The sequence below is a fragment of the Podarcis raffonei genome, chromosome Z, assembly GCF_027172205.1.
Source record: "Podarcis raffonei isolate rPodRaf1 chromosome Z, rPodRaf1.pri, whole genome shotgun sequence".
Lineage (NCBI taxonomy): Eukaryota > Metazoa > Chordata > Lepidosauria > Squamata > Lacertidae > Podarcis > Podarcis raffonei.
The window spans coordinates 44,955,556-44,970,868 of NC_070621.1; the positions used below are offsets into that span (position 1 = coordinate 44,955,556).

General features: G+C 41.9%; 1 long non-coding RNA gene across 1 annotated transcript; it reads left to right on the forward strand.

The window, feature by feature from the left end:
- Positions 1-7,985, forward strand: LOC128406635 (uncharacterized). Its single transcript, XR_008328560.1, has 2 exons — positions 1-4,565; positions 7,437-7,985. It is a non-coding gene; the product is annotated as an uncharacterized LOC128406635 (long non-coding RNA).
- Positions 7,986-15,313: the final 7,328 nt, after the last annotated feature.

Here is a 15,313-nt window from a genome sequence, read left to right on the forward strand (position 1 = left end):
TTAGAATGAGCTTTCGTGTGCATGCACACTTCTTCAGATACACTGAAACAGAAGTGAAACAGGTGCCCACTCTCAGCACTTTTGGAAGGGGAAATCTAAATACAGTGGTACCTCGGGTTACAGATGCTTCAGGTTACAGACGCTTCAGGTTACAGACTCCACTAACCAAGAAATAGTACCTCAGGTTAAGAACTTTGCTTCAGGATGAGAACAGAAATCGCATGGTGGTGGCACGGCAGCGGCGGCGGGAGGCCCCATTAGCTAAAGTGGTACCTCAGGTTAAGAACAGTTTCAGGTTGAGAACGGACTTCCAGAATGAATTAAGATTTTAACCCGAGGTACCACTGTATACCCAGCATTCAGAGATATGGCATTTAATATAATTTGTTTACATTGGTCTCATGAACTTAACCCTCCAGCCCCATACAGGGTTATAACTCTTTTTGCTAGCCAGCTGTTAAGAAATGTAAAAGAGGCCAAAAAATGGGTGCTTGACTTCCTTTATATCACTTGCTTTGGCAGGGGAAGTTTGGAAAATTTTGGAATTTTGTTGGTATAAATCAAAACTGAATTAGGAACCTTCATTTTCCGTGTAAACAACTACCTTCCCTTTACTAATAGTCTGCCACCAAGATTTGGTCAGATTTGACATCCCCACTGCAGCAAATCAGTCATAAATTCCCAACACAGCATTTATATTTCTTTGTGGGGATTTTAAAGCCTGAACTGAGGCAACTGCTGAGGGTCTCTTGCTACTTTTAGGCTTAGACTTTGAATATATTTTCCTGATGTCTCATTGTTCTTTGGACAATATAACGTACAGGGCCTGAAATGGCTGGAATTTGTATTCTAGTGTAATGTATTTATGTTTCATGGGAGTCTTGTAGACATTTCTATGGGGTCAGTATACTAACATACAACACCCCATATAGTTTGGGACCAGGTAACCTGAGAGGCCACCTTGCTCCTTATATGCTCAGAAGGTCTCTGTGTTCTTCCAGGGAGACTCTCCTTGAAGGCACTAAAATATCAGAAGCTGTCTCCACAGCAACTCAGGCAAAGACTTTCAGTGTGGCTGCCTCTGTTTTGTGGAACGGCATCCCTGTTGAGATATGACAGGCTTTGACTATTTGAAGTTTCTGGAAACAATTGAAGACATTTTTGTTTCAACATTTTTCCATCTGAAGGAGGAAGTGAGGGGGATAAAGATCTCTGCCTCGAGAGTTTATTTGTATTGTTTTAATGTTATTTTTAGTTTTTATTATGTGGTGGTTAATCAACTAGAGACCTAGGTGACCTTATTACAGTGATAGCTAGATAGCTAGATAGATCGAATTGCAATAGAAAATCAACCTTTAATCCAATTTATGAATTTCAAACAGAAAATATGCCAGTGAAGGCTAAATTTGTTGTGGCTATGTCAGCTTTTTCTCCATGATCAACTGCTAATTTCCGAGTTTTCAGATATTGCTGGAAATATATGTTTCTGGGATGGTCCTGGGCAGAAAGCCAGCATTTAGAAGAGTCTTGCCGCAGAAGAGCAAGAAGTCCGTGCTAGTCCAGCATGCTGCTTCTCAAAGTAGCCAAGTTAGAAAATCCTAGGTGGGCTTGAAGGCAGAAGCTCTCCTTTTGCTATCTGCCCCCAATTTTTGATACTTAGGATATATGCTGTGTCTGAAGAGGGAGGTTTAATTTAGCTGTCATGTCTAATAGCCTTTGATAGGCTTGTTATCTTGCGAATCCATCCAGTCCTTCTGAAACAGAGAAGGGAAACCTGCTGTGCTTCTTCAGATGTTTCTGGATTCAAACTCCCAGTAATCCAAGCAGACAGCATGACCAATGGTTATAGATAATGGGAGTCTACCATGATTTAGTACCATTTTGGTTTAGGTTCAGGTTTCAGAAGCAAATCAGCTTTTGTCATCCTGAAGGATGAAATTTGTATGGGAAGAGACCAGGGGTGAGTGACCATGTTACTTTTTGTCAACCTCACAATGGCTTTTGATACCCTCAGTCATGGTATACCTCCGGACAGCCTCTCTCGGGTGGATTTTGGAGGCACTCTTTTGCAGTAGCTCCAATCCTGCCTATGGGGTTGGGTCCAGAGGGCAGCATTATTGAGTGTGTGCCTCTTGGCCCAATGGCATTTGTGTCATGGGGTATAACAGGATGAGATGTAACATTTATATGAAGGCACTGGGAGTGGTCATTAGGAGTTTGGGGACAAGGTATAACAAGTATGCTGATTACACAGAGCTCTTATTTCCCCATTACATCAGAGTGAGATTAGACCATGCAGCATCTGGGCTGGTGCCTAGATGCAGAGGACTGCTTGATGATGGCCAGCAATTAAAATTACATAGCTTGGCTAGAGGGAAACACTGTGAATGAGTGGTTCTCATGTTGGGGGATAGGTTAGATGCCTTTTCTGGACAGGGTTGCACTCTGATTGAAAGAGCAAGTATGCAATCTGTGTCTACTTCTGCATCTGACTTTGCTCCTTGTGGCTTGGACTGCCTTCAGCTGGTGAGCCAGCTGTGACTGTTGCCGGTGGTTCATGCACTGGCAGTCTCAAGACAGAGTGCTATAATGCAGAAAAAACTCTTAAGTGCTGGCTGCCATCAACATATAACAACTGTGTTGAGGGACTGCTCTGGCTGCCAGCACACTACCAAGCTCTAAACAACCTGGGATCAGTATATTTTTAAAAGATCACCTTATTCTGAACAGCTTTTGCATAGTGCCACTGAGGCATGTCTGATCATGCCCGGCAGCCTCTGGCTATCCTGAACAAGAAATGGTCTGCTTAGTGCAGTGACACTGGTGTTATGGAACTCTTTACCTGATGGAATCAAGCTGGGGCTGTCGGTAATGAGTTTTACACATCAAGTTGAGGTTGGGTTATTTCAACAAGGCTTTTTATGAAAACAGATTTACTGTTTTTATAATCTGCTTGGCAGATGACCATTCAGTACTTCTGTTTCTTTGGTGTATTTTTGCTGTGATGTTGCTTGCTGTGTTCTTTTTCATTTTCGCTGAGATCTTGCACGTTGCATAAATATATATTTTATATGAGCTTGCCGAACAGAAATACAATCCTCTTTTTTTCCTCCTCCTCCTCCTCCTCCTCCTCCTCCACATCTGGTGGGCCACAAGTTCCCCATCCTTCTTTTGCTGTTGATAGCATCTATTTATTATATTAACTATATTCATAGGCCGTTGAACATCTAAAAATCTTTAAGTGGTGTACAAATGGATATAAGGCATGCAATGGCTGCCAGCAAATTAAATCAGCTTAGAATACAGTTCAAACTTTGCTGTGATCAGATACAGTAAAATGCATGACCAACAGCTGTTCTAGGAAAGATGGGGCAAGGGGAACATGGTATTTAGCATGCACCAAGTGTTAAAGCCTAGTAGCAACCACTATATCATGGGGCAGTGAATTCTATAAGTGTTGTGTTGTGTTAAATGCTTCCATTTAAAATCCATGCTCAGGCAATGCCTTTATTAGGACTAATCAAAATGTTGCAAAATAGCAAGCAAAACATTGCAAAATAGTGAGAATATGTTGAAGGACCGTAGCTCTGAGGCAAAGGGCCTGCTTTGCATGCAGAGAGTCCCCAATTCAAGCCCTGATGGGACTAGCAGGGAATATCCCATTTGAAATCTCAGTGAGTCACTGCCCATCAGAGTAGACAATACTGAGCTAGATGGACCAGTGATCTGAGTCACTGAGATGCCTATGTTCCTGCTAAGCAAATGTTAAGGATAAGATGGGGGAAGAATGCTGGTTTGAAACCCAAACCAAAAAGTCTGAATTGAGTCAATGTCTCAAGGTGGAGTGTGGGAGAAAATGGCAGGTTTAGGGTGCAACTCTGTGGGTCCCTGAGAGGGCATCTCAGCATACATTGGATGTTGTAGACCTCTCCTGAAGGCCCCCCCTGCCCCTTAGTGGGTTGTGGCTTTTTTCTTTCTTTTTTCGTTCTTGGTTCAGTGATGTTGCCTGCTTTTATTTTGTGTATGTTCTATTTGTGTCGGGGTGTGTATAGGTGTTCTACCTGGGTGCTTCTTGGCGGGGGCGGGGGGAGATTTGAGCATTTACTGTTTTTCTTCTGTGAAATGAGTATTTGCTGGTGCCAACCACATATTTTTTCAGATATCCAGTTGAGCCCCTGGACCCCCAAAAGGTTGAGGATCCCATCACTAAAGTATTCCTTTGGAGAGACTATGACAATCAAAACGAGCTCAACATTGTATTGCAGGCACTGGATAATTGCTAATTTCAACATCTTCTTTGCAATTAGGTTATCTGATTCATCTGAATTAATTGCTGACAAAACAAATTTCTGAACATTCTGGTTGTTTCTGTGTTGTTTTGATACCCTTCTGTTTCCCTGGCTGCTGCTGCTACTTCCTGACATTATTTTTCTTCTTCACCTTTACTGCCGTTGGCCTCATTAGCCTTCACTGTGCCTTCATTTGCCCTCAGTTTCATCAACAGGGCAATCCTAGATGTCTACTGAGAAATAAACTCCATTGAGCTCAAGGCAGCATACTGACAGGTGAGTGTACATAGGAAAGAAACATAAATTTGATCAGCTAGAACATCCTCTGTGATGGGATTTTTCTCAAAATCCAAGAAGTCTTGGGTTTCTTTTTTAACTGTTGACATTCACTAGTGAGAACAGGGTTGGGGAATGTTTTTTCAATCCAAGGGCCACAACCCTTTCTGAGATACCTTCTTGGGGGTACATTCCAGTTCTGGGTAGGTCCAGAGGCAGGGGTGGATGGAGCAACAAATGCATATTTTACCTGTGTACAATAGACTAGTTTTCTATGCCTACCCACAAACCCAACTCTTCTTGTTGGCATCTGTTGGTCACAAAAGAAAATGGAGTGCATCTCCAGGGGTGAAGTCAAACTACGGTGTTACCAACACCAAATTGACCTCATCAGACTGAAAGCTGCCCAGATGGACATGACCCTCATCTCCACCTTGCTGATGTGGTCCAAAGGAAAGCAGAGCAATACATCTGGCACCAGCTTGGCTTGATGGCAGGAATTGCCAGAAGGAAGCATACAATGTGCCATCCAACTGTCTTAGGGACTCTACTCTGGATTTGTGTAGGGTTTACTCCTTAGCATTTTCTTCTCCTGAAGATATCCCACAAGGCAGCAGAGGTTTAGGATCAGAGTTTTCTTTCTCCCAAATGGGCTATCTTCCCAGGTTGACAAGGTCCACCTGCTCCTGACTTCCCTCTACAGCCCATGCAGAATCTGCCTTCTTGAACATCAGACCCACTATTGGTCTCATCCACTCAATCCACTGGAACCTGTCACACTCAAATATTTCACAAATCCACCAGGCAAGCAAAAGGTGTTATCAGAGTTTGAGGACACATTCCAGAAAGGCAAAAAATATTCAAGGGGTGTTCAAAGCAAGGTAATTTTAGAGGTTTGGCATGAGGAAAGTCCTAAGGACTAGCAAGAGAGGCTTGAAGGGCTAGATTTGGCTTCAGGCCTTAAATTTCCACAACCCTAAGCTGGAACATTAGCAGTCCTAAGTGAACATCTAACACTAGCATCACTGTCTGTAGCAAAAAAATATCATGAGCTGGAAATACCACTGCAGCTCTGCCAAAGCTGGGGAAAGTGTTTTTATCTTTTTGTTTTAATGAGATATGTATTGAACATGGTCTGAATGCCAAGCTGCTGCTGCTGCTTTTCTTTTTTTACAAAGCTGAGCAGTTAAATATTGATCTGTGCAGCAACAACAAAATCATTCCAGAAAAGAATGTAATGCAGATATTCTAATATTTATTGCCCTACATGCAGAGAGCAATAAATATGAATGACCAAATAATTTGAGGTAGAGCATTCAATATGCTGTTCTACTGTACTTACTGTTCAGCTCTTGGAGAAGGGATGGAATAATCTCTTTGTGTTGGTGTCTCTTGGTGTCTTTTTTCTCCCAGTCTTAAATTCACCCAATGTCCACATCAGCTTGCAAAATCTGCATGCAAAGCTGTATGGTGTTTTTTTTTTTAATGCAACCTCCCCCTCCCCAATTTTTTTGTGATCAGTTTCCCCTAATGGAATGCATTTTGTATGCTTATTCTTCCTGGTACTTGCATTTCCAGGCACACTTTCTCCTAATACATGCCTTTCTGCACAAATTCATGGTTGGAAAAAATGTTGATTTCAAGGGACAGCTGTTTCAGAGCAAGTTAGGCAGGCTTGCAAAGCAAACAAATATCTCTCCCAGCTTTATCAGGAGCTCAGATTGGTTACCCTAGTCCAGGCATAGGCAAACTCGGCCCTCCAGATGTTTTGAGACAATTCCCATCATCACTGACCACTGGTCCTGCTAGCTAGGGATGATGGGAGTTGTAGTCCCAAAACATCTGGAGGGCCGAATTTGCCTATGCCTGCTCTAATCTTTGATGGTGCTAGCAGTGGAAGTAGTGACTTGGGGAATCGGGGTCCCAGGACCTCTTTGTTATGCTTAAATTCTGATTCTAATTTCTTCACAAATTTTAGTATCTCAAATTTCTTGCTTATTTAAGAATCTTATGTTGAAGATAAAACATAGTTGCACCGCTCAGTCCAGGCAATTCTCAGTACTTGACAGCCTGAATTCCAAGTGTTCTCATTTATTGTTTGATGCAATGGTTTTATGCCTTGTGAATTCAAGACGAGGGAGCCAGCATATGGCTCAGCAAAGGTCTTTAATGTCCCTTGACTTGGCGTTGCTTATCTAGTCTCTTTCGCATTCAGACCTGTATGAGCAGGCACCACAGGTGTATAAACACTTCTTACTGGGTAGATAAGCAAAACATAGGGCTCCCTGACAGATTTTGCAGATAACTCAATGGGAAAAACCTGCATGAAGCCTATCTCCCTGCTCCTTGGCAGAACGGCAAGAATTCTGCAATCCCATCATAGCATGATACCCTTTGTTATTGAACAGCAAACACAAGGTTTCAAGGGATTAGTTTTTTTTTAAGTTGATTCTACCCAATAATAATTGGGCAAAAAAGAGGGAAGGAAGGGAATATGCCTATATGTTTAGACAACTCAGAGTTCAAATGTCTTTCCCCATATTTAAACCTGAAACATACACTAAGCTATTGCACATTTTTGGGTGGAAGGAAAATGCTTTTAGAAATTTGCTAGGTCACAAGCAAAGACCAAATAATATCTATAGAACCCCACTGTTCGTACAGAAATCTCCCTTCCTACAGCCTGATATCAGGATGCCATAAAACATAATACAGTATGTTTTAACACTGATTATAAGCCATTTGAGGAAGAATAAAATTAAAAAGTGGCCCATAAATTGAAGTAAGCAATAAAACAAAATGGCATTAGTCCTCCAGACGCTTGAATAAATGTTTGCTATTATTGCACAACTAATTCTCCAGTTTTAACAGGGGACCTTCTTCCCACAAGCAGCAGCCCTCCCTGCTCCAGCCAAATGGCAAACCCAATAGGACCAGCAGCAGCAGAATGAAGGATCCTTCGGCAATAGCTTATGTTTGCAGATGTTTGTTACTAAAGCACCAGAACAAAATAACATTGTGGCAATTTTATGTACCCCCTGCCCCCAGACTGCTTTTCTGCAGTGCTTTATACCAAAGGGTACATTGAAGTAGAGGGGAAATGAAGACAGAAATGAACGGAAGGAACGGAAGCCTGAGCTGAATTGTGCATAGGGCACTCTGGACAACACTGGGAAATCATCATTAAACTCTTCTTTATACAGCACATATTCTATAGTAATGGCCGGTACCTTGTATAGCTTTAAAATTTTAGACCAATACATGGTGACTATGCTCTGCCTTGATGGCTGGAGGCAGTAATGCTAGAAATTGCAGTAGTGTGGTTGCAGAAACTGCCAATTGCTAGAAATTGCAAGGGTGCTCAGCAGGAGGAGAGAGGGTTTAAATCCTACTTGTAAGTTTCTCACAGAAAGCTGGTTGGCCATGGTGAGAAAAGGATGCTGGATTAGATGAGTCACTGTCCTGACCAAGCAAGATCTTCTTGAGTTCTTATATCATCATCATGCAACAGAGTCCTCTGCTTTGGAAGCAAGAATGGATAATTCAGAGCTCCAAAATCCAGGGAGCATTTCAGATAAGAATTTAAGAAGTATCCCTAGGAATACTTGAGGAATTAGATCTTCATGAATTCTGATATGAAATGAACTCACCTGATCTGTATCCCCTAGATTAATGTGTGGTTAGGAACATAATTACCCTTCAGATTTTGCCTTTCTCCATGCACTTATTTGCTAAATGAAATGAAATTCCATGTCCCATCACCACTGGGAAAGCTCTGTCACAAGGAATCATACATGTGATCTCTATCAAGGAAGATATTTGGGTGAAAACATTCTCAGTACCCCCACACCCCACACCCACCCAACAGAAAGGCACTAAAAGGAGATGGCATGGATATTGGGTTGGGTCTGCTTTTCTTTTCCTTAGATTAAAAACTCCTGCCAAACATAATCAAGTCCTTAAGCATACCCAGACTGCCCATTGAACGGTAGTCAGCACTGTATATATATTTTGAGCCTTCAAGCAAACCTTTCTCTTTCAGCTTCAGGGAAGGGTGTAGTTCAGTGGTGGAACATTTGATTTGCAGCCAGAATGTCCCACGTTCAATCCTTGCCACCTCCTAGTAGAGCTGCAAGAGACCCCAATCTGAAACCCTGGAGAGCTGCTGCCAGTAAATGTAGCCACTCCTGAGATTGAAGGTCCAATAGTCTGACTCGGTATAAGGCACCTTCCTATGTTCCTTGTATTCTCCAGACTTTGAAATATCTTTGTTGGAAGCAAAATAAACAAATAGATGTATTTCCAATAATGGTGGTTTTGTAAGAAAGTCACTGACATGGAGAGTTGATTGACATGTACAGTGTTAATTACTCAGCATATGGTGGATGATTTCATTCCAACCATTCAAGGCTATTCCTGTAGAATTTGCAGCTTCTTCTGCCCTTGTGTATGGGAAATCCTCATTCAACCTTCACCTTCAAGACTCAGAAAATCAAACAGGACTTTGCGCATGGATTTTTTCTTTTTGCCTTCAAAATCCATTAAATTTAATAGCTGCAAACTTTGTTGTGAATATCCATCTCCGCTCTCTTCTAATCCTGTCTCTGACACATATTCTTTCTCTCTGTAGCTTTGAGGAAGCCGGCAGAAACATCCGACATCGATTTTCCTATCTGAAAAACAAGGATAATAATGCTCAAATGCTTGAAAGAGGGTGTTGTGAGGCCTCATTTATATTTGTAATATGCTTTTTGAGATGAAAGCTCTATGCAAATCATAAATATTATTGGCAACCAGTCAGTTTCACAATAGGGATACCACTGGCTTGTGTGAGAGCATTTGCTTGTTCATAAACAGATTAGGCACAGGAGATGAATGGATGTCCTCAGCCCATTCTTGCTATGCACATTTTCTTTTCTTCTCGGGGTTTAGCCACGAAAACTGACAATGTTCCCTGTCAGGAAGAGGGAAATGTATATGCTTGAACTAGCCTGAATTGAGTAAAGAAGAGCATGCAATAATGCAATCCAAACCATGTCTACTCAGAAATAAGTCCAACTGAACTGAATGGAGCGTACTCCCAGGTAAGTCAGGTTAGGATTGTAGCCTTAGAGTTGCTGGTCAACTATTCCTTTAAAAGGGGGACTGTATGCCAATAGCCAACAATGGCCAGTTGGTGTCACTCCAGTGGCTGAATGGCAGCCAGTAGCTACCTATCAATCAATAAATGCATGATTGGCCAGTAGCTGTAAATAAAGCAAACAAATGTTGTGTTTCCAGTGCTTTGCCTACCAATGGGAAAACAAAACTGGGTTGTTCTGATCCTGTACCTTTTCCCCACCACCCCAGGGAGAACACACAACAACAATATTTTGTTGGGTGGCAAAGCATCTGTCCTTAACAATTAGGGCACTTTGAACATAATTGTCTTCACTTTGCATGGAATTTGATGTATTTGGAAGTCTGTTCTATTTGATTGGCACTACTATCCCACTGGCAGCATATCAACATCACATCAGTTTCTCTTCCATCAGATTAGATGACAGGGGCTTCCAGCCATGCTGCTGAAGGTTTATGGGTGAAGGTGGTTTTGGATAATCAGCTATCACAGGAAGGAAGGAAGGAAGGAAGGAAGGAAGGAAGGAAGGAAGGAAGGAAGGACTCTCCCATGAACATTTACTTTTGCATAATCACCAAGTGAGAGAAGAATACAGTTGAGCCAGATTCAGAAAGACTGTAACTCAGTGTTAGAGCACCTGCATGCAGAAGGTCCCAGGTTCTGTTCATGGTGAGGAAAATATAGGTATAAAAGGAGAATTCCTGGATGTTGAGATTCAAGTGTTGGGGCAAGTACTCTTTGCTGAAAGAACCCCAGCAGAGATTTAAAATCACAAAGTATGCAGCAAAGTAAAGCATGGGAATAATATGCCCTTTCAAGTTCTTTCAAAAGTTTCCATTTTCCCCTAGCATAGAAAAAGACCATACATTTGGTAAGTTAAAAATGGTTTGCTTACAAACTCTACAAAGGTCAGATTCATGTGCTTTTCCATACAGCATTCAGAAAAACTGCACAGGCAGTAAAACTTAATTCCAAAGTGGCAAAAGTTACTATATTATTGGTATTGGAGCTCGAGTGGCTTGTGGGAGCAATAAGGTCTGAGGTGCACCAACCAAATTCAAACCTCTTCACACGCTGAGCTTCTCAGTTAAACTGAAGGATAACAATAGGCCTGATTACCTATTTCCTCCCAAGGTAAGGGCAATGGACATCACTAAGCCTGGCAGATCAGCTTACTCTATGGTTTTAACCGCTTCATGCATTAATTAGACTTAAGCACGTTGGTTATCTGAAGCTGGTTATCCCACAAGGTCAATCCGTCCAGGTAGGGCTGGGAGAGACTCCAGTCTGAAACCTCAGAAAGCTGCTGCCAATCAGTATAGACAATACTGAGCCAAAGGGTCCAATGACTCTGTATAAGGTAGTTTCCCATAGGAGATCCAACAGACCACAGACAATGATACTGCCAACTGGACAGCATTGTCAATGGGATACAAAAGGAATTTCATTTCCTTTAGCAGCAATATGATGTACAGAGAAATCAACAGGTTACTGTTTTCCACAAGAGGGTAAATATTCCCACCAACTAATGTATGGTAAAGATACATCTCCAGGAGCCAAGAACAAAAGAAGAGACTTGCTGGATCAAGTCATAGGCTCACTCTAGTTCAACATCCTATTCTGACAGTGGTGAGCCTGCATGAGGCCTGCAAACAAGTCCTGAGTGTAATAGCAGCCTCTGTACTTCTAATTCCAAACAACTAGCAAGCTGTTGCAAAAGTTGGTAACTCTATCCAACAAACTTTGGGCAATTCCAAATGCATCTCAACCAAATCTGTTTTGAGTCAGATTTCTCCAAGATCTACACTGATCAGCTGCAGATTTAGGTCTGACTAAATAAATGACTTATTCACAAGATGTACTGGTGGCTATGGTTTGGAGGGCTTTAAAATGGATAAGACAAATTCATAGGGGAAGAAGATGTCTAATTTCCAGCTATCGCCATGGTAAGTTAATGGAACTTTAAGATTCAAAATCCATTAAAGATGATTTTATTTGGAGGTGGGAGGGAGACAGGAGGGTGCTATTGCATTCATATTGTGTTCTTGAGCTTCTTGAAAACATCCTCTTGGTCAATATGAGAATACTGGAGTGGATGGATACTTGGTCTGATATAGCAGGATTCACATTATGTTTTTATTTTTCTGAATAGGTTCCAAATCCTCTATTGCATGCACATACATTAACATTCTCCCTCTCTTGCCTCATGAGTTCCCTGCTCTTTCCAACATGCAAGTCTGACTGCAGTTACTTACATAGTTGAAATGGTGCTGTCCAGACAGTGCAGTGGAGGCAGGCACCAGCAGACTCAGAGAAAGTCAAAATTAATCCATCCATTCTCTCAATCAGTACAAAACAGCTTTGCAATATGATAGAACAATAATAAGGTTCCAAATAATTAACAAAAAAGTGGGGGGATGCAAAAAAAAAGTCTATGGGGGAAAACAGCCCAGTGAGAAATGAGCATGGTCTATGAACATGGACTGGTGGGTGAGAATGAAAACTGGAAGGGGAATGGGATGGAGCCACATGGAAGACTCCAGAGTGTGACTGACATCATTTTGCAGATCTGACTTGCAGACCCAAATAGTAAGAATATTACTCCGCGCAGATCACTTGTGAGGAGGTTATTATTTTGTAATGAAAAATCATTAGGCAACAGCCATCAGTGAGTTTACTAACATATCTTGCTTCAGAAGGCAGTGCAGAACAAACTTGTACAGTGTAGATTAACTGAATAAATAGAGAAGATCTTTCAATGTAGTCTAAAATGGAATGGGTAGAAATTATTGGTGTGAGTTACAAGAGCTTACAAATTCACAAGTATCCCTACCAGAATATGTGTATATGTGACCTGCTTTCTGCACTGCAGCTGTGAACAGGCTCATCTAGGAACAGAGGAAGCTGCCTTATACTGAGTTGGGTCGTTGGTACACCTAGCTCAGTAACATTTACACTGACTGGCAGCAGCTCTCCAGGGTTTCAAGTAAGGAGTGTTGCCCAGCCCTACCTGGAGATGCTGCCAGGGACTGAAACTTGACCTTCTGTGTGCAAGCCAGATGTTCTGCTAACAGAGCTCCAGCCCTTCCCCAAGTTTGTTTTTTGCAAAAGCCTTGGTACCTGTGACAACACATTACAATGTGGAGTGGTCCTGCTCAGGATGCAACCCATCCATGCTCTTTTTCAGAATTCGCCATTCCATTCCCCTCCCTATATATTTCCATGACCACCCCAAAAGTCAGTGTTCTGTGCCTGCTGAGCATCTGCAATGGGCATTTTTCAGACTGCACCTCTTTAATGACTCCCTAACAAGTGGGGGGTGCTGTGGGTTAAACCACAGAGCCTAGGACTTGCTGATCAGAAGGTCAGTGGTTCGAATCCCCGTGACAGGGTGAGCTCCCGTTGCTCAGTCCCAGTGCCTGTCAACCTAGCAGTTCGAAAGCACGTTAAAGTGCAAGTAGATAAATAGGTACCGCTCCGGCGGGAAGGTAAACGGTGTTTCCGTCAGCTGCTCTGGTTGCCAGAAGTGGCTTAGTCATGCTGGCCACATGTACGCCGGCTCCCTCGGCCAATAAAGCGAGATGAGCACCGCAACCCCAGAGTTGGTCATGACTGGACCTAATGGTCAGGGGTCCCTTTACCCTTTACCTTTTAACAAGTTCTATTTTCCTACTGCCACCCTTGGGATCCACCATGGTCTGCTTAAACCCACTTCTTATGCATGTAGATAGTGTTGTTTGGGTTTGACTAAGTAAGAATCCATATTCTGAGAACAAGTTTGTTATTAGTACAGACTGAGCCCCTGGCCACGCGGATGTTTAAATCAGGTAAGCCTCGCCCTCTAGTCGACCAGATTGGTCAACCATGGGGCGTGATGCAGCCGGGACTCTCAATGACATAGGCGGCATTGCCACACACCCCCACTGTACACGGGGAGTGCTCGTGGCCAGCCTGCAACTCCGCCCCCCTGGGAAGGTGAGCGGTTATACTGTACAATTCACCCCCTCAAAATAGTTTTGCTATGGGAAACATAAACTTCCATACTGGTTTCCATAAGCTAATGGTTTTCTTAACCCAGTTCTCACTGTTCAATACTTTAGTAAGCACGCTTGGTCCTGTTGTTCTTTTCTTAAAGCACTCTGATGTATTGATAAAGACTGGTGCAAAGAATAGAAACAGAATTCCTCTGCCCTTAACTGTTCAGCTAAATGGGGAATGCAATTAAATGCAGACCACATCATCCTTCCTTTTCATCAAATGCAAGAAAAGTTGTCACTGAAAATTGATTCCATCCTCTCTTCTAGAATGGCTACCACCACTTTTTATAGACTATATTTCTGCAGATGTCTGTGATACATCCAGTTATCCCCTCCCTGCCACCACTGGAACAGTTTGGTATTCCATTTACAATCAAATGGGACAGATTCTGGATTTTCATTTCTTCCTGGGGTTACAGCTCAGAATCTTAAATACACAACTACTACTAACAACAATAAACCTCCAATGTTATGGGCGGGAGGGAGAATCAAAATCTACTTTGTATAATGCTCTGAAGATGGCACTGCAGTAACAACTTCTCCCTTAAAATGGCTACAAGATGCCAACGTTTGTTTCTAGGACCTAGAGTTTTAAAATGCATTTATTTTCTTCAGCAAAATGTGATACTGAAGGTCAGTTTTTAGTGTAGCATCAACCAATGTTGGTAGTATAATTAAGGATGCATTGATGTGGGTTTTATTTAATTCAGTGCACAAGGCTGATGCAGCCCCGTCCTGTATTTCTATACAGATTAGCTGATCGCATTGATTTAATTTAGTACCCAGATTATTATGTATTTAAAACACAAAGAAAATGCTGTTCTCCTGGTGGAGTCTATGGCCTAATTGCTTGAAACAGGAAATGCAATGGTCAAGTTCTGCCTGGTCTATTCCACTTCCAACTCTATATAGGGGCTCCTGCCACTGAATGTTCCTCTATTAAAGCAAAATTAATAATAATAGTAGTAATAATAATAATAATAATAATAATAATAATAATAATAATAATTGCAATAGTAATTTCAGGTGCACAGGCAGCTAGCATGTCAAGGAGATTGTGCAAGCATTCCCAATACACTAGAATTCCATGTATTTTATTTTTATTTTGTATAGAGAAGCATCCAGATTTTAAACCTCTTCACCTGCTGTTTGAAGTGGTATGATCCAGAGTCTAAGGGTGAAAGTATCAATCAGTTTCAATCCTCTCTGTTTCATTTCCCCCCCAACCTAAAATTCATTTCACCAGATATCTGCAGGAATTTGCATTTAAAAAATGCTCATGAAAATTCATTAGCATTTTAGTGCAAATTTATTCTAATGAACACAATAAGATTACGCAAGGCCTAACCCTGTTTTATTTTCCTTTGGGAAAATGCATTATGTTTCTTCAAGGCCTTTCCTACTGACTCTCACATGTGGCTGGTCATTATCATAGAATCTTAGAGCTGTTGAGTTGGAAGGGACCACACGGATCATCAAATCCAACCCCCTGGACTTGGGGCAAAGATTAAGAGTCTCATGTTCTACCAACTGAGTCATGTGGGTTTTTGCTTTGCTTTACATTCATGAAAGACTCATACCTCCCCATGACT